This window comes from Dermochelys coriacea, chromosome 1 (genome assembly GCF_009764565.3).
Source record: "Dermochelys coriacea isolate rDerCor1 chromosome 1, rDerCor1.pri.v4, whole genome shotgun sequence".
Classification (NCBI taxonomy): domain Eukaryota; kingdom Metazoa; phylum Chordata; order Testudines; family Dermochelyidae; genus Dermochelys; species Dermochelys coriacea.
Window position 1 is genome coordinate 128,564,873 of NC_050068.2, and position 19,926 is coordinate 128,584,798.

Here is a 19,926-nt window from a genome sequence, read left to right on the forward strand (position 1 = left end):
AATTCTTTAATTTGCTGTAGTGGACATTAGTTGAGAGTATTTTAAGCCTATCATCTTCCTACCACTCCTATTTCCTACCCCCAACATGGCCCCTGAAGCAGAGCTGTTGGAAGTGTGGCATAGGAACTAGCTGCAGCCATTCTCTGACTCCTGGGGACTTCTGCATGCCAGGTCAATTCCCTGATACAGGGAAATGGCCAGTTTCTGCTCCCTTGGGAGGTGCAAAGGAGCAGCAATGGGGCAGCCAAATTGCAATTTGTTATAACTCTGATTTATGTTATAATTTCATAGTGCTCCAAACATTTCAGATATTAATTTATTTTATGAGAGCTTTGCAGTTAATGGCTGCTTTACAAGTCAAATGACTGACCAAGTTTTGTTGATAGTTGCGTTTATTAGGGATCATTTTTAAGCCGGCATCTGAAGCTTGTAGGCATCATGTTTCTATTCCAATTGATCTCTAATAATATTTAAAGAAATACTAAATTTATTAAAATGATGTGAGGGGTATAATTATTTTGTTGGGTTTTTTTTCTAGTTTGGAGAAAGGGTTTCTTGTTTCCCTTAACTCAAACAGAATATACCCTAGTGTCATCTGCCTTATAAACATTGTCAGACTGAAATGGAAGTGCAGATCAGAGAGTACTGAGAGAAAAGGCATTAATTGGAAGCTAAAGAAACTATTTAAAAAATAAATTCCCTTTCAGCATAACCCCCATTCCTATGTAGCAGTGTGAATAAGCAGGTTATTGTTCGATTGACTGAACTGGTGCTCCATTTAACTCAATTGGTGAAAATACTCGACAGTTAAAATGCCCCTTTCTACCCACACTTAATTTTATACATCTAGGGCAAGGTTCTCTAAACAACAACAACTAGTCTTTCAATCTGTATTTATTTCACATTATTTATATTTGAATCTCAGCATTCAGTAATATGTTATGCTGACTAAACTTCAGAGTCTGCCTCTTCCTCACGAGAGTGACTGAGAAGGTAGAAAACCTAAATGTGAAAGAAGAATTCCTAGTACATGGCATTTGGTTAAGATCTAAGCTCTGATTTATAGGAATACATTCATAGATTTTTGCTGGTCAGTATCTTTGGCTGTTTTAATTTTTGTTTTCTAATTAGAGATGAAAGTGTAAATGTTTTTCATCAAGTTTAAAAATAGCACGGATCACATAAAAGAACAAAACACACTCATTTTCATAGATACAGTTTAGGATATAATCAACCAGCAAGCTCTAAAGGAGCACCTGCACTGAAACCTTGCCCACCTCCTCCTACTCGTTCTCCTTTGGCCACAGTCCCGAGCTGTTCTGCCAGTTCCCCTCCACAAGCAAGGACAGCTGCAAAAGAGAAAGAAGGCTCATCTTCATCAAAACACTCTTTGAAGCTCTTCTGCGGATGAACATTCTTTATTTATTAACAGCTTAATGCTTTGATAAAAGATCACTTTGTTAAATAGCTTGGCTTTCATGAACAGCCCACGTAGATATTTGCATGAAGCCTTTAAAGACCATCAGACATAGTGGGATTGCTGAAAACATTGCTACAGGCAGAGAAGTAGGCACAGATAACATTTTCCTAGCAGGAAAATAAAAACCAGAAAAACATACAAAAAATTGAGAGAAGGAAACTTCTGCTTTTGTTCAGCAGGGACTGCAGTTTTGAATTATCACAGTCCTTTCTGCTAGTGATATTACTGTGTATGCTTTCACTTTGAATTTGAATAATTCAACACATAGAAAGTTTCATTGCATACATGTAATTATATTATACCTACATAAGATCATAATGGGAGGGGGACTGTAAGAGTCCCAAATTACAGCAATTATTAGGCATTAATGCGTTGCTTACATATTCGGAAATACTATTGTTTTCACACTTCAGTTGCAATTAGGTGGTCTAGCACATTATAGCTACTGGAGTTGGAGACTAAACCCCCATGATTTGAAAACTGGGATTTTAAGCTTTCAGATGGCATGAAACATTGATTTCTATCCTTCCTGTTTTTTAAGGTAGCGGTCATCAAAATCATGTCACAAAAGTGGATGGAGAGCAGGACAAAAAGCAAGCTGGTAATTAGATTATCTAGTATGGGTGTATAATATCCCATGATTTTCCTTAGCTGGAAAATAATTCCCACATTTTTAGTGGCAAAAAGCATTCATTTCCACCCCTAGTGAGTCAGAAGATATAATGATACTAACATTTCAGGGAAATGCATTTAGTTTGAGGATTAAGGATAACAGACATTTTGACATGGATCAAAATTAATTTTATATAAGAATATGTTGGTACATGTCATTTTTTGATAAAGTGTTTACAAAAGCTAGACTCCCGAGGATTTCTAAGATGGACAAGGCTTTAACTGAAAAAACACTTTCATCTTTCTGGGATAAGCGCTAAAGAAGAAACATCCAGCCAATCAATCATTCTTACACTCCCAGAGCCACAAAGGGCTGGCTGTTTCCTGGTTTAACTCTTTATTTTTGTTTCCTACCTTTGCCTTCTATATTTTAATTCCCAAATTTCCTAACCCTCCTTTTAAACTCTGGTTTTAGGACCTATGGTCTTGACCATACTCTGGGAGCTATTGACCATTACTCCTTTACACTTGTGAACTGTTTAAGTCACTGGGTAAGCCCAATTCCAGCTGCATGGTCTGGGTGCAATTGAGTGGGAGAAGATGAATCCTAAATGTATTAGAGAGGAAGAAGAATTCAAATACTGACAAGGTCTGATGGAAGCCCAGCCTGCCAACAAAAGAAACATCCAGAGCAATTCTGCCCACTTCCCCATTTCCTGTACACCACTTGGGCATCATGTAAGGGTTGTAAAGGATCCACAAGGGGTCAAAGGAGAATTCCTCTGGTCCAGGAGCAGTATAGGGCCCTTTAAAAGGAGATGTATGCTACCCTGGTCAAAGAACAGAGAATGTAGACAGATATACATATATATTTCCCCCCTCGAGCATTCAGAGAACATGTCAATTGAGGGGGTTGCTGGGCTGGAGATACAGTCTAGGCTGTTGTTTGTTATAATTATATGGGCAGGTTCTATGTCTCATCAAGAGAAATCACTGAATCTCAAACAAGTGTCAAGGATGAGTTATTAAGTTTGCAGTACCAGAATCAACCCCCAGAATAAAGCAAACTGCTGTTTTCTGGGGCTGCTAGAAATAACTCGTGTTTGACACTTGGAGCTCCTCTTTGCACATTTCTAAATACGTGTATAACATGCAGTGTAGATTTCCAGAGCCATGAAAAAAGAATAGTTCATTCACAAGAGTTTTTCATGCAAGTAACACATAACACAATATTCAATCAAAAATTTTAAAGCTTCATTGTTCAGATAATATCTAAACATTATATTCTTGATGACCTAAAAAAAATACAAAAGCCCAAAGCCCATAATGTGGCTTCCTTAATGCTTCGATCATGTCAATTCATGATCAGAAGCAGCAGCTGTACCATTTGGTTTGTAAATAAGAAAATATCATAAATTGTTAAATATTTATATTTTTGCTGTATTCTTCAACATGAACAATAGAAAAGCAGGTCTTCAAATGTCTATTAATTCTATATAGTACATGTTACTTTCTATCATGAATTTGGAGAGATGAGCAAACTGACAAAATTGAGACATAGACATGGCTTTCATCGAGCAGGAAAGTCACCAAGGAATCTGAGAACGCTAATGTCCACAAGGCAGAAACTCAACATCCACACAATTAATTGGCCTCCAAGATAAATATAAAAATATCAGCTGTCACTGTGATTGGCAGGCTTTAGTATTAGCAAGAACAAGAACTACATAGACCTTGAATAAAAATTATTCAAGAATATTCATTCAACTCCATCAAGGGGTCAGCGGGAGTCTCAAGTGCCACTGTGCTTCAGGGCAGTAGCGCCCAGCAATGGGAGTTTAAGAGGCTGCTTCCTCATGCAGAAAAAAATAACAAGAGTCCAAAGAGCCACTCTCTTTGGTGGCAGTAGCACCTGGCAGCAACACTCCAAGGAGCCACCCTCTCCAGCGCTGGTAGTGCCTAGCAACAATAGTCCAAGGTGCTGCCTTTTCTGGCAGCAGTATTGCCCAGTGGCAAGTGCAGGGAGGGTAGGAGAACCCAGGCCCAACCAACTCCATTGGGTTCTGACCCAGGGCCTTTATAAACCATTGCAGGGTTGAGGTCTCCGTATCCCCTGCATGTCCCCTGGGTATCTTCCTACCCTCTATTCCAGCTTTTGTATCTCCTCCTCTGATAGCAGCTTGTCATCCTCTTCAGTCCCTGCGGTTGCCTGGTATCCAATGGCATAATCAGGGTGTCCAGCCTCTATGGCCTGGAGACTTGGTGACTTCTTGGCAGCAGCCTGCAGTGTATGACCACTCTCCTCTTTAGCCAGCCTGAGCTTAGCTGCTTCCTCTTATATGCTCCCATCACTGGGAGCATGACCAGCAAGGGAGCGTTGGCCTTTTGGGCCCAAAGCTATGGGCTAACTCATGGATTGCCAGTAAGGGGTCAATACACCCTGTCCCAAGCTCTGTACATTAATTTTGGTTTGACTATATCTAGAGTGACTATATCTAGACTTTATCTAGCATCTTTGAGTGTGTTTTCTCTAAACATTTGAACATTCATGATTTATTAGCAAAAATATTTTTAAATGATTTTTTGGCTCAAATATACACCAAGGTGATTTACAAGGTACATAATCACCCAATAATCAGTGCATATTTCAAATATTTTAAATTTTGAATTTCCCACTGTGTTATGCAATTCACAATTAACAGTACTTTGCTTAGGTGCATAAGTCATCTATTAGTCATCTTAAATAACAGTACATGACTTAAGACAATCAGTATGCACAAATTTGAAATTACAGATATGTACACACTTGTTGAATGAACTGAAGACCCAGAATTAGGCACTGAGATCCAGATCCAGATCCACACCCTCCACTCAGTTGTTGCCTAATCCTGTAGGACTCTAAACACAGTTGGCTAAATTTTCACTGTAAAAGTCCCTTACACTTCTGCTTCTAAGCACGTATATAACAACTCACTCTAGGAATTTGGATGCCTAAGCCCCAAAGGGATCTTCAGACTAGGTGAAGACAGGTGGAGAAATGCCTATCTTGCCTGTGGGTCCTGATCTGGTAGGTACATGCAGAGCATGCCTTCTGGATCAGGGCCTATTTAAAATCTATCCAGAGGAGGAGGAGCATCCCTTATAACCTTTAGCCTGGTGGTTAAAGCACTCACCCAGGATGTGGAGAAAATATTTAGACAATGGTTTCTTACCTCTCAGATGAGTGCACTAACCACTAAGCTATAAGATATTTGAATGTGGAACTTCTATCTTCCCTGTTGAAGCTGTCATTGGAGGAGGGGGACAATCCTAACCATCAGGCTATGAAGTCATATTCCTTCATTAATTTTCTCCTTCTCCCCATCTCTCCCCCTCTCCCCCAGTGACTATTTAAGTATTTATCCAAAGTGGAAAAGCTTCAACAGCACATATTAAGAGAACAGCAAAAAACAATGTAGGCATCTAACTTGATTCATGGTTGTGGATACGAAGCAAAGAGATGCATTTCCTTCTAGTACAGATTTAGGTGCACAAATCTCAGAGAAGGATGGGGCTTAGGACACACCCCTCTCATTAGCATTTCCCAGTGGCCGGTTTAGTCAGGAATTTAGTCAGGAAAAAGCATTCTGGCTTTTTAGGATCCCATTCTCAGGCACCTGTGTCTCCCCCTTCATTCCACAGGAAGCCTAGGTGATTAACTCAGGCTTTTCTATGTGTCTAAAAGTTAGGCATTGCTATGCTAAACATCACCATGCCGAACTCCCTTTTTGGATCTAGGCCTGACAATTTTCATAAATTGTTTGAAATAAAATAATTTTCCAATCATTCACAGAAAAGTCTCCCATGCAAAAAGAGAGAAAATTAAATCAAATCATTTTTTAATTTTTTTCTACAAAACTATGTCCTTTAATCCACAAAATGTATAAACTCCATATTAATTCTAAAATAATATTATAGACATTAAATGAAAGAGAAAATCTTCCTGAAAAGATTATCTGAAAAATAGTCTAAGCATTATTTAGAATCACAGAATCCTAGAATCATAGAATATCAGGGTTGGAAGGGACCTCAGGAGGTCATCTAGTCCAATCCCCTGCTCAAAGTAGGACCAATCCCCAGGGCACTCCATTTAGAGGAAATGTACAAGGCACATAGTGCATGTTTGCATACTTGAGCTGTAAAAATAGCTCACATTTCTGACGGGAAGGAAAATAACTTCTCTCTTAGCACCATAACATACTCTAGTATAACCATTGTTGCCTGTCTAAATGGTCAGACGGTGATCCATATATCAAAATATATGGATGTTTTCTTTCATTCATGTACCTTACCATCTAGGTAAGATGGTACCTAGGTACCTAGATGGTAAGGTACATGAATGAAAGAAAACATCCATATATTTTGATATCATTTTCTAAGAATATTCCATTTATCCAATCTCTCTAGCCACTATTTCATTAAACCACAACTCACTGACATACAGCAATATAATACAGCAATATAATTTATATAAAACATTCCAAAAATAGTTCAGTCATTTTCTTACCCACTGTGATGGTTGACTTGGTGGCTGAAGTTGATTATGATACATTACGCAGTCTGATCTTGTTATTAGACAGCAAAGAATCCTTCATGAAGGCTAATTATCATCTCTCTGGTCTTTATTTATATTGGGCGTGGAGGATGACATGCAGTTCTATAGGGATATTGACCTAGAGAGCAGTCAGAAGGATTTTCTTCCAACTCTACTCAATTTCCATGAAATAAGAGTGTGGATTCCTTATGACCTATTTCCAGGAAATGAGGGAGTATATGTGTTTCCAGAGGGTAGAAAAGTTCTATTTATGTGTGCATGGAGTTGCTGAAGGACTCCGGTGTTGACATGGAATGGGGATGCCTGTTGGTATTTTTTGTATATTATTGCTCGTGGTCATTACATTAAAAGAAAATCTCATTGGACATTATTCCATCCATGACACACTAAAGCTGCCCACAAGTCTCTGATCCTAGTATTACTTCTTTTTTTGTTTTGTTTTCCTAGCTGACTCCACTTATCTATCCACTGCCACACTGGAAATGCTAGTCAACTCTTGTTTTCTTCTTGCCTTTTACATCTATGATTCCCACACCTCAAAACCACCACCTTTGAAAGGTCACAAGACTCACCAGCGTAGGGCCTCATACAGCATCCCTTGAATTCAACTGGAAAATTGCATGTCTGATCCAACACTCAAGGAGAGAAATCCTGACTTCACTGAAGTCAGTGAGGAGTTTTGCCATTGGCTTTAATGAAGCCAGGATTTTACCCATTGATTTCAGGTAAAAGATTCGCAGTGATTTGTTGGTATCAGGCCTATAGGTAGAAGTATAAAGATAGGCTTTTAGAATCTAAAAACTACCTCCATTCTGCAACCTTATGGAGTCCTAATAAATGCTTGCAAAGTCTTGCTTAATGTTTTATTGCAATTGAAGGAAAAAAGATAGATATGTTTCAAACAATGAAGAGTTGTGATAAATATAGAATGTGATAATGCCATCACATTTGATTTATCTTGCATGAAAAGGTCAGAGTCAAAGCATTTTATAAGATTAAAATAAAATCCCAAGACATATAGGATGGATAATTCAACAGTGACTTAGTTATATTAAAAGGTTACTAGTTCATAGATAAAAATCTGGCCTTTGCATCTTTGACATACTGTGTACATTTTATCACAAGAAGTGCTCCACTTATAAGTTATTTTAACCTCTGTTCTCTTTCTGGTGGAAATTTAACAATACATTCCAGGATAGCAAGGAAATATTTTTCAAATGCTTTCAGAGAAACCTCTTACATATTGATTAAAATATAACACAAGTACTATAAATAAAGAAAATAATAGAATCATGACTGGAAGGGACCTTGAGAGGTCATCTAGTCCAGTCCCCTGCACTCATGAATTCTTTCAGTGATAGAATTTATCCATTTCTAAAATTGTTCATTTCTACATAGTGCTTCTGAAAGGTGCCATATGTATACTTCCTAGAGACTGAAGTTTTGTATCTACAAAGCAGACAGAGCTTGCTTAGGCAGTAGCAGGGCCCTACACTTCCTCATCAATGTACCTCAGTCCTGGTTTGAGGACACAGAAATATATCCTCCTCCCTCTGAACAAAACTCCCACTGGGTTTCAATGGGGCTACAACTTCACCTGCTACCTCTATGAATTACAAAATAGTTCAGTCTCCAGGTGCACTACTTTCTTGGACTCTCAGTGGAGACCTAAGGGATACCATTAGGGCCATTTGTTGCAGTCTCTTTTTGATGGTAGTTCTCTTTTCTTTTTACCTTTAGCCCAGTGGTTAGGACACTCAGCTGGGATGAGAGAACTCTTTGTAAGCTCGGAAATTTGTCCCTCTCAAAAACAGAATTTGGTCCAATAAAAGACATTACCTCACCCACCTTGTTTCTCTAAGTTTACAAAAATTAGTTTACAGGATATATGGTAGATAGTGGAGGAATCTTTGTAGGCATCCCTTGAAACATTTGATAATGATGACATGGCTGGCTAAAAACAAAAAAATATAGTGGGACCTGATTACCATATCTGTGGTGTGGCTACAGATGAAGACAGGTAGACTATAAAGTTGTACACATTGGCCATCTTCAACTGAAACAAACTATAATGGACCAAGTGATATGCCTACTAAATTCTAGTGGGAAAAATAATCATGTGTAAATAAAACTGCCTTGTATTATTGTCTCCATTATACATACAATTCTTCAAACATCCTGGTTTATAGTATTGGCTGGTGCAGGGCATATCTGCAGTATAAAATTATCTTTCAAATCCGGAGGATAGTTTTAAAATCTCTGCTGGCAGTTGAAAAAAACAAGAAGACCACATGCTGGGCCAAAAATATTGCTTTTTTTTTGGTTTGGAGTTGTGAGAATACATAGAGAACAAATAAAAAATATGCAAAACTGAGAGCCCTTCTTTAAAATTCAATTTCCATAGTTTCCCTACTTGATTTGTTTTAAATGAAACAGATACACTATTGTGCCTATAAAAAATGCACTTTTAAAAATAATTAAAATGAGTTATGCTCCAAAACACCCACTCCTTATTCAGCATATCAAAGCAAAAGTATAATTATGTATACTGAGCAACTAGAATATTTTCTGCTAATATTCTATAAGCATTCAAGATCATACTATACATAACAAACTGGTAGGTGTATACCATCATGGTGTTATAACTCACAGGGGTGGGTTTCAAAATGCCATATTAATCATCAACAGCTGGTTCAATCTGATGGCCAAAGATGTCTCATCAGATCTTCCACATTTTCACTGTATAACACAGACAATTATTTTGTTTTGATCTACTAAAACTGTGAATTTATTCTGGTGTCAGATTACTTTCCCTTCTTTGATCATGATCAACTGCAAGACATTAAAAAAAAACATATTATGAAAGGTTGTTTTGTGGTAGAGAAAAAGGAACTAGGCCAAATGTTCTTGGTATTCCAAGGAATATGTTACACTTTAAATAGTTCACATTGGCCATTAGGAAAACTGAGGATGGGGAAAGATATCATAGAATCGTAGAACTGAAAGGGATCTCGAGAGGTCTTCTAATCCAATCTCCTGCACTCATGGCAGGACTAAGTATTATCTAGACCATCCCTGACAGGTGTTTGTCTAACCTGCTCCTAAAAACCTCCAATGATGGAGATTCCACAACCTTCTAGGCAATTTATTCCAGTGCTTAACCACCTTGAGGGTTAGGAAGTCCAACCTAAACGTCCCTTACTGCAATTTAAGTCCATTGCTTCTTGTCCTCCTTGTCCGAGGTTAAAGAGAAAAAATTTTCTCCCTCCTCCTTGTAACAACCATTTATGTACTATAAAAGTACTATGTCCCCCTCATCAGTCTTCTCTTCTCCAGACTAAAAAACCAAAACATTTTTTCTATCTTCCCTCATAGCTCATGTTTTTTTAGACCTTTAATCATTTTTGTTGCTCTTCTCTGGACTTTCTCCACTTGTCTACATCTTTCCTGAAATGTGGCCCTCAGAACTGAACACAATACTCCAGTTGAGGCCTAATCAGGACAGAGTAGAGCTGAAGATTTACTTCTTGTGTCTTGCTTATACATGGTAGAGAGCAGGCACCAAATTACAAGATACAGGGATCTTGTATCTATTTTCTATAAGTAAATTTTAAATATTTCAAATACTGAAGTAGAATAAATTTAAAGACAGAGATATGAGGAAATGTCTTTAGAAGAATTTTGGGTTAGAGAACTAGAATGGACACCAAACTGAAGTCACACATGGAAGGTGCCTCAGAAACAAAATGACAAATAAACACACAAGCAATATGATCTGTCCTGTTGGAGGAATGGCCATAAGTCATAGCACGTGAATTAATTCAAGCACTTATTCACAAGCCATGATGACTGTGCTATGGAACAAGTTGATAGAGTAGGAATTATTTTATCTGAACAAAGAGCTACATGACCTAGGTAAAGATATGAATTTCCTAAGAGACAACCTGCAGCTGATGAAGGTTCCAAAGAACACCTACAACACTGATGCTATGAAATTCCAGGGAAATTTGATCCCAGAATCTCTCGTCCTATTCACCCCTTCTAGCATCTTACTGCACATTGCTCTCATTGTTCATCGGGCCCCAGGATCAGACCAGATATCATCTCCATTATTACAGAAAAATATGAGTTCCTGATGACCTCATGGAAGTGAAATTACCTGAATTTTAGAGATTATACAACTCTCTTTTTCCAGGGCAATTTCCCCAGTATAGTTAAAAGAATGTTCAGTAAGACCTGCAGGAAGCTACATCAAAGACATTTAAAATCTATTTTCTTATACCCAGATATTCTGAAAGTGTCAGATTCTTACTTCTAACACCAAGGAGCAAACTGAGAAATATTTAGGAGACAGACAAGGAATCTTGTCTTATATGTATTTACTTATTTTAAATTTCTTCCTTATTCATGCTTGCATGGGCCTTCCCCCTAGCTCACAGAGAATGTGGTTTCTGCAAGTCTCTGGCTTTTCCACATTTTTTGAGTTTAAAATAATTCTTCTGACATCTAAAAAACATGCATTTACTCTTTCCTCCTCCCTTACCCATCCTTTAAGACTGCCAAATTAGTGCCACAAAATACTCACATTTTTGTTGCTCTATTTCACTGTAAGTCAATGAGTTTTGTTTAGGTATGTAGTTTAACCTCTTAGCTATTCTATGGTTCAGCAAAGCACCTAAACATGTGATTATCTTTGACCACGTGAGTAATCACATTTTTGTCTATGGAACTACTCATGTGCTTGATCCATATCTAGCTTGGATATTATAAACCCCCAGCACTATAGTATCTGAGCCCCTCACTTTAGTTAAACTGGTATGATGTACTATGGCAGCTCTCAGCTTTTCCTACAAGTGCACAGCTACAGCCTCCCACAATTTAGATCCCAAGAGGGACAAAGCAAACAAAAGGAGTGTGAAAGAAACATAATGATGACAATAGTGGAGTGCAGGCTAATAATTACATTAACCAATTGTTTATGAATAGTGATTTTTATGAATAGTGAGTAGTGACCAATCCCCTTTTGGACTCCCAGGATTGCTAACAGTTGTTCGCAGCTATGGGAAATCTTGGTAAAATTTTCACAATGTAAGCAAGACTTCAGGGACTTTGTTGTCAGTTGGGAGCCCTGTGTATATTGTCTCCCGCATGTCACTAAAGTGCATGTAGCAGCCCTGTGAAAAGGGTAGGCGGGTCAGGCAGGACGATCAGGCTGGCATAGGACTTTACATTTATTGGTGACAGACAGATCTCAAAGGCAGCAAAGTAACATTGTGGCAAGGCATAGGATGGCCTTTCCCAGCAGCTTGCCATACCTAGTCAGCACATACGTGAATATTAACCCTAACCTTGACTACAACATTGTATAGTCCACTCAGTTTTCTCTATAAAAAGAAAAGGAGTACTTGTGGCACCTTAGAGACTAACAAATTTATTAGAGCATAAGCTTTCGTGAGCTACAGCTCACTTCATCGGATGCATTTGCAAATGCATCCGATGAAGTGAGCTGTAGCTCACGAAAGCTTATGCTCTAATAAATTTGTTAGTCTCTAAGGTGCCACAAGTACTCCTTTTCTTTTTGCGAATACAGACTAACACGGCTGCTACTCTGAAACTCTATAAAAAGACATCACAAAATATTAAGTCCTATATAGTGTTGCATCAAAGGTTGTCACAGAAATGTAAGGTACAAGTCTGAATTTGAAACTATAGGAGTGTTTGCTCACAGGCGACAAAACTGTAAAGTCCATGGTTGTGCTAACTGCCTCTGAGTATCATAGAATCATAGAATCATAGAATATCAGGGTTGGAAGGGACCCCAGAAGGTCATCTAGTCCAACCCCCTGCTCAAAGCAGGACCAAGTCCCAGTTAAATCATCCCAGCCAGGGCTTTGTCAAGCCTGACCTTAAAAACCTCTAAGGAAGGAGATTCTACCACCTCCCTAGGTAACGCATTCCAGTGTTTCACCACCCTCTTAGTGAAAAAGTTTTTCCTAATATCCAATCTAAACCTCCCCCATTGCAACTTGAGACCATTACTCCTCGTTCTGTCATCTGCTACCATTGAGAACAGTCTAGAGCCATCCTCTTTGAAACCCCCTTTCAGGTAGTTGAAAGCAGCTATCAAATCCCCCCTCATTCTTCTCTTCTGCAGACTAAACAATCCCAGCTCCCTCAGCCTCTCCTCATAAGTCATGTGCTCTAGACCCCTGATCATTTTTGTTGCCCTTCGTTGTACTCTTTCCAATTTATCCACATCCTTCCTGTAGTGTGGGGCCCAAAACTGGACACAGTACTCCAGATGAGGCCTCACCAGTGTCGAATAGAGGGGAACGATCACGTCCCTCGATCTGCTCGCTATGCCCCTACTTATACAACCCAAAATGCCATTGGCCTTCTTGGCAACAAGGGCACACTGCTGACTCATATCCAGCTTCTCGTCCACTGTCACCCCTAGGTCCTTTTCCGCAGAACTGCTGCCGAGCCATTCGGTCCCTAGTCTGTAGCGGTGCATTGGATTCTTCCATCCTAAGTGCAGGACCCTGCATTTATCCTTATTGAACCTCATTAGATTTCTTTTGGCCCAATCCTCCAATTTGTCTAGGTCCTTCTGTATCCTATCCCTCCCCTCCAGCGTATCTACCACTCCTCCCAGTTTAGTATCATCCGCAAATTTGCTGAGAGTGCAATCCACACCATCCTCCAGATCATTTATGAAGATATTGAACAAAACGGGCCCCAGGACCGACCCCTGGGGCACTCCACTTGACACCGGCTGCCAACTAGACATGGAGCCATTGATCACTACCCGTTGAGCCCGACAATCTAGCCAGCTTTCTACCCACCTTATAGTGCATTCATCCAGCCCATACTTCCTTAACTTGCTGACAAGAATGCTGCGGGAGACCGTGTCAAAAGCTTTGCTAAAGTCAAGAAACAATACATCCACTGCTTTCCCTTCATCCACAGAACCAGTAATCTCATCATAAAAGGCGATTAGATTAGTCAGGCATGACCTTCCCTTGGTGAATCCATGCTGACTGTTCCTGATCACTTTCCTCTCCTCTAAGTGCTTCAGGATTGATTCTTTGAGGACCTGCTCCATGATTTTTCCAGGGACTGAGGTGAGGCTGACCGGCCTGTAGTTCCCAGGATCCTCCTTCTTCCCTTTTTTAAAGATGGGCACTACATTAGCCTTTTTCCAGTCATCCGGGACTTCCCCCGTTCGCCACGAGTTTTCAAAGATAATGGCCAAGGGCTCTGCAATCACAGCCGCCAATTCCTTCAGCACTCTCGGATGCAATTCGTCCGGCCCCATGGACTTGTGCACGTCCAGCTTTTCTAAATAGTCCCTAACCACCTCTATCTCTACAGAGGGCTGGCCATCTCTTCCCAGTAGTAGTAGCAGCATGTTAGGCAGGGGAACTCTCTAGATTCTAACCACACCACCAAGACCCTGTAATGTAACACAGGGAGATGCTCTGGCCAATACAAAAGAGGGTATGAAAACAATATTGGAGTTCAGTATTTCCAAAATAAAGCAGTAGCATTTACCGTAATAGAAAACTACTTCTCCACATGAAGAGAGTATGAGTCATCCGTGGCTCCTTTATTTGCTCCTCAGGCAGAAAAGCATTTTTTTTAAAATAGCTGATAAGAATTATGTACGTTGCTGGTGAATAAAAATGTACCTTTTGAGAGATGCCACGTCAAGTCCTCTGACTGTGAAAAGATGAAGAAAACATGGCTGCTCCTTGCTATACAAAAATAGCTGTCTTAGGCCTGGTCTACACTTGCAAGTTTTTTGCGCTAAAAGTCAGCTTTTTGTGCTGAAACAACAGTGGCATCTACACTGACAAACCACTTTTTGCACCAAAACTCCTCAGTTGCAGCGCTGTAATAAAACTACCCCAATAAGAATCATAAGGCTTTTTGTGCTGAGGCTTTAATGCTGTTGTGCCAGTATGAACACCTGATTGCAAGGAGTGAATGAACATAATCTTTTAAAGGGTTCACAATGTATCCTCACTAATTCTAACCAATACTGCAGATTATTTTATATGTAATTTTTAATATTAGTCTAATACAAGAAGTGAAAACCTTAGCTCATAGTTACAAGTTTGTACTGCTGTGGTTAAAATCTTAGAACAGATTCTGACTTTAAATTCAGTGAACATCTACTGTGGAACATAATGGATTACATGGTGAACATTTGAAGGCCTCCTTTATCTGGAAAAGTCTTTAAAATATTTTTGAGGAACACTGATCTACACAACATTTTTCCTTCACTATATTTAACCTGTATATAGCTAGCACGTAATGGAAATCTAACAGCATTTATCTCTGTTTTTAAGCACTTTTAGGCTCTGGGGTGAAAAACAGTGGGATTTTTTCTGTCACAGCAATGGATATCTCTCATTGAAGAGTCTCTAGCAGGGTTTTTTTATTTTTATTTTTTTTCTCTGTAATCCAAAAGAGCCAAGATATTAACTGCAGCATTTGACTAGTTCACTAAAAGAGAATCTTAATCAGTTCCACTCTGCAGGGAATGCTGCTGGGAAAACACTATTCATTCAATAGAGTCATTTCTCTCTCTGCCATTTCTAATAGAGTATATAGGCACTAGATACTGAAATAAAAGACAAATTGAAAAGACTTGCCTCTCTTCCTTTTCCAAACTACAGCTTCCATTACTTATGATTTTTTTCTCCTTACCTCTTACTTCTTATTGTCCACTCTCCATTCAAATAATATGCATTTCATTACTAAGGAAATTTTTACAAAGAGTGGATTTTACATGTTACTCTGAAAATAACTCCGGTAAGTTGTTCCACAGTCAGCCATGCCCCTGCTGATTAAGGTTCACCTCTCATTCCCATGTATTTCACCTTCTATTCTGTTAGCCAAAGCATTCTTACTGAGCATAGCAGTCTTAGTAGATCACAGATAGAGAGATAGGATGGGATCCATGAAAGGACTTGGACATTGAAATGCTGAGCATCATGGTGCCTAGAAAATCAAAGGAACAATGCTGAAATTCACACAGTCAGGTTAGGCACCTAGACTCTTTCTTGATGAATGTGGAGAGATAGGGACTTCAGAATGTGATCAGCTAAAGCCAGGGAAGGAAATTGAACTTGGGACTGCCACATCCCAGGTGAGTGTTCTAACTACTGGGCTAACAATTATGAGGGAGGGTATCTCCTCCTCTAATTGTTTTGGATGGAGCGAGGCAGGTCCTGAACTCATTGCCACAAGAAGTGGCTTAGGTATTTATACCACCTGCCTGAGGGAGGCTGGTTCCTGTTTGTGAATATTTTTCAATTTTTGGTCATGATTCAGTATGAAAACAATCATTGAAATATGAGAATGTCACATGGGACAGAAATTCTGATTTTCTCTCCGCTCATTGCATCAATAAAATATATCAGTGTAAGGGAAGAACTCTGAACACACACACACACACACACACACACACATAATGGAATAGGCCATCTTCATGAAAGCCAAGGAGCAACTTTAACAGAAGGTGGCAGATGGTTGACTATTTGTGAGCTGTCAGGTAGCTAGGATCAAAGAAATGTGATAAGATGACATATCAGTGCAGTTTATCCCTTTATTAATGATTCCCAAAATTCTGTTTGCTTTTTCAACTGCCGCTGCACATTGAGTGGATGTTTTCAGAGAACTATCCACAATGATTCCAAGATCTCTTTAATTTTATATGTATATTTGGGATTATGGGATTAGGTTTTCCAATGTGCATTACTTTGCATTGATCAACATTGAATTACATCTGCCATTTTGTTGCCCAGTCAACCAGTTTTGTGAGATCCCTTTGTAGCTCTTTGCGGTCTGCCTGAGACTTAACTTGAGCAGTTTTGTCAAAATGCAGCCAGGCACCTATGGGAACGTTGACTTTCAATGGGAGGCCTTTGAAAATCTGTGTCTTTGTGTCTTTGAAAATCTCTGCCTACAAACTTAATCTCTCCTTCCAATCATTCCCCCTTTACAATACAGAGAAGGACCAGGATATCATACAGGAAGATCTGGATGACCTTGTAAACTGGAGTAATAGTAATAGGATGAAATTTAATAGTGAGAAGTGTAAGGTTATGCATTTAGGGATTAATAACAAAAAATTGTTATAAACTGGGGAAGCAACACTTGGAAGTAGCAGAGAAAGAGAAGGACCTCGGAGTATTGGTTGATCACAGGATGACTATGAGCCGCCAATGTTATATGTCAGTGAAAAAAGCTGATGTGGTCTTGGGATGCATTAGGCGAAGTATTTCCAGTAGAGATAAGGAGGTGTTAGTACCGTTATACAAGGCACTGGTGAGACCTCATCTGGAATATTGTGTGCAGTTCTGGTCTCCCATGTTTAAGAAGGATGAATTCAAACTGGAACAGGTACAGAGAAGTGCTACTAGGATGATCTGAGGAATGGAAAACCTGTCTTATGAAAGAAGACTCAAAGAGCTTGGCTTGATTAGCCTAACCAAAAGAAGGCTGAGGAGAGATATGATTGCTCTCTATAAATATATCAGAGGAATAAATACCAGGGAGGGAGAGAAATTATTTAAGTTCAGTTCCAATGTGAACACAAAAACAAATGGATATAAACTGGCCACCAGGAAGTTTCTAGCCATCAGGGGAGTGAAGTTCTGGAACAGCCTTCCAAGGGGAGTAGTGGGGGCAAAAGACATATCTGGCTTCAAGACTAAGCTTGATAAGTTTATGGAGGAGATGGTATGATGGGATAGCCTAATTTTGGCAATTAATTGATCTTTGACTATTAGCAGTAAATATGTTCAATGGCCTGTGTTAGATGTTAGATGGGGTGGGATCTGAGCTATTTCAGAGAATTCTTTCCTGGGTGTCTGGCTGGTGAGTCTTGCCCACATGCTCAGGGTTTAGCTGTTCGCCATATTTGGGTTCGGGAAGGAATTTTCCTCCAGGGCAGATTGGCAGAGGCCCTGGGGGGTTTTCGCCCTCCTCTGTATGGGGCATGGGTCACTTGCTGGAGGATTATCTGCATCTTGAAGTCTTTAAACCCTGATTTGAGGACTTCAATAGCTCAGACGTAGGTTAGGGGTTTGTTACAGGAGTGGGTGCATGAGATTCTGTGGCCTGCATTGTGCAGGAGATCAGACTAGATAATCATAATGGTCCCTTCTGACCTTAAAGTCTATGATTCTATGTGGTGCAGGGTCAGAAGTCCCCTGGTGGTAGCCATATATACTATGGGCTGCAGGTTTGGAGTAGCTGTGGCCCCACTAGTATTCCACCAGTGGCCACAAGTGATATCAGCTACACTACACAGATGTGTGACATTAATGGTGGGGTAGTATCATCTCTCTAATGAACAGTGCTCACTGCCAACAATCAGCATCAGCACATGTCACTTTAGGTAGCAGACTGTTAGAGAAGGAACTGCATTCTACAGAGATGAGTGAAAGACAAGTCAATAGAAAAAACAGAAGTACTGTGATACAAAGTGTTTTTTTATTTGGATAATATATTCCTAAAGACTTCAATGAAAAAAAGAACAGGAAAAAATTATCAACATTTTATCTTCTCCTTTGGCCCTGTTCCTTTTAATTATTTGCTTTTAAAATAATGCCCACCTACAGACTCTGTCCTAGAAGAGGAGATATTTTCCTTTCAATAAGAACTAGAAGAGAGCCAGCGGACTATTACCTCAAATTCTGTACAGTCATGTGTGTAAGGAAGATGAAAGAAAAGATTTTTGATGTTCACATAATTCAGCTGTATATGTCAGAATTGTTCCTCCAAGCTGTACAGGGCTTTCTGCAGTTTATTAGTGTGTAAACTGTTCCATTGTTATTTGAAAGAATTTCAGCACATATCTAATATCCAGCATTGACTCCCCATGATGCATCCTTTGCTCTTAAATTAATGGCAAGTTGTCATAAATATAAAGGGAAAGATAAATACCTTTAAAATCTCTCCTGGCCAGAGGAAAAACCCTTTTACCTGTAATGGGTTAAGAAACTAGGATAACCTCGCTGGCACCTGACCAAAATGACCAATGAGGAGACAAGATACTTTCAAAGCTGGAGGGGGGGAGAAACAAAGGTTCTCTCTGTCTGTGTGTTGTTTTTGCCAGGAACAGAAAAGGAATAGAGTCTTAGAATTTAGTAAGTAATCTAGCTAGATATGCGTTAGATTTTTGTTTTGTTTAAATGGCTGATAAAATAAGCTGCGCTGAATGGAATGTATATTCCTGTTTTTGTGTCTTTTTGTAACTTAAGGTTTTGCCTAGAGGGATTCTCTATGTTTTGAATCTGATCACCCTGTAAGGTATTTACCATCCTGAATTTACAGAGGTGATTCTTTTACTTTTTTCCTCAATTAAAATTCTTCTTTTAAGACACTGATTGCTTCTTCATTGTTCTTAAGATCCAAGGGTTTGGGTCTGTGTTCACCTATGCAAACTGATGAGGATTTTTATCAAGCCTTCCCCAGGAAAGAGGGTATAGGGTTTGGGGAAGATTTTGGGGGGAAAGACGTTTGCAAGCGGGCTCTTTCCCTGTTATATATTTGTTAGATGGTTGGTGGTGGCAGCAATAAAGTCCAAGGGCAAAGGGTAAAATAGTTTGTACCTTGGGGACATTTTAACCTAAGCTGGTAAAAATAAGCTTAGCGGGTTTTCATACAGGTCCCCACATCTGTACCCTAGAGTTCAGAGTGGGGAAGGAACCTTGACATGGTGGCAGAGCAGTGGGATTAACTTGAAATCATTTTGAGATCAATTTGAGATTTTTTGAACAAGAAGCACAGATTTTAAAAAGGGAATTTTTTCCCCCCTTTGGGCTCCTGGAAGGCAGGTTTTTAACTGAAAGCAGTTAGAGTTTTTTGTCTCTGCTTGGGGGCCAGAGCAGAGACAAAAGGGAATTGTCTTTTGTGAGCTGGAGTTTTCTCTACCTAAAGGCAGGATGGTTAACCTCCTGCAGGGAAATTCACCAGTCTTCACAGATCTGAAGAAGTTTTTTTTTGTTTGTTTGTTTTTACCTAAGAGCAACTAGAAGGGTTTTCTGCCTATTTACCTGGAGACAAAGGTGTTAGGGTTTTTTTTAAGGATTTCTCTCTTGGCTGACAATCATTATCAGAGAACATAGGTATCCGGAAAGCTAAGCAAAATTTTACAACCCAAGTTATTTTGTTTTGTTTTGTTTTCTTTCTAACTCTCGGGTGTAAAGTTAATTAACAACAG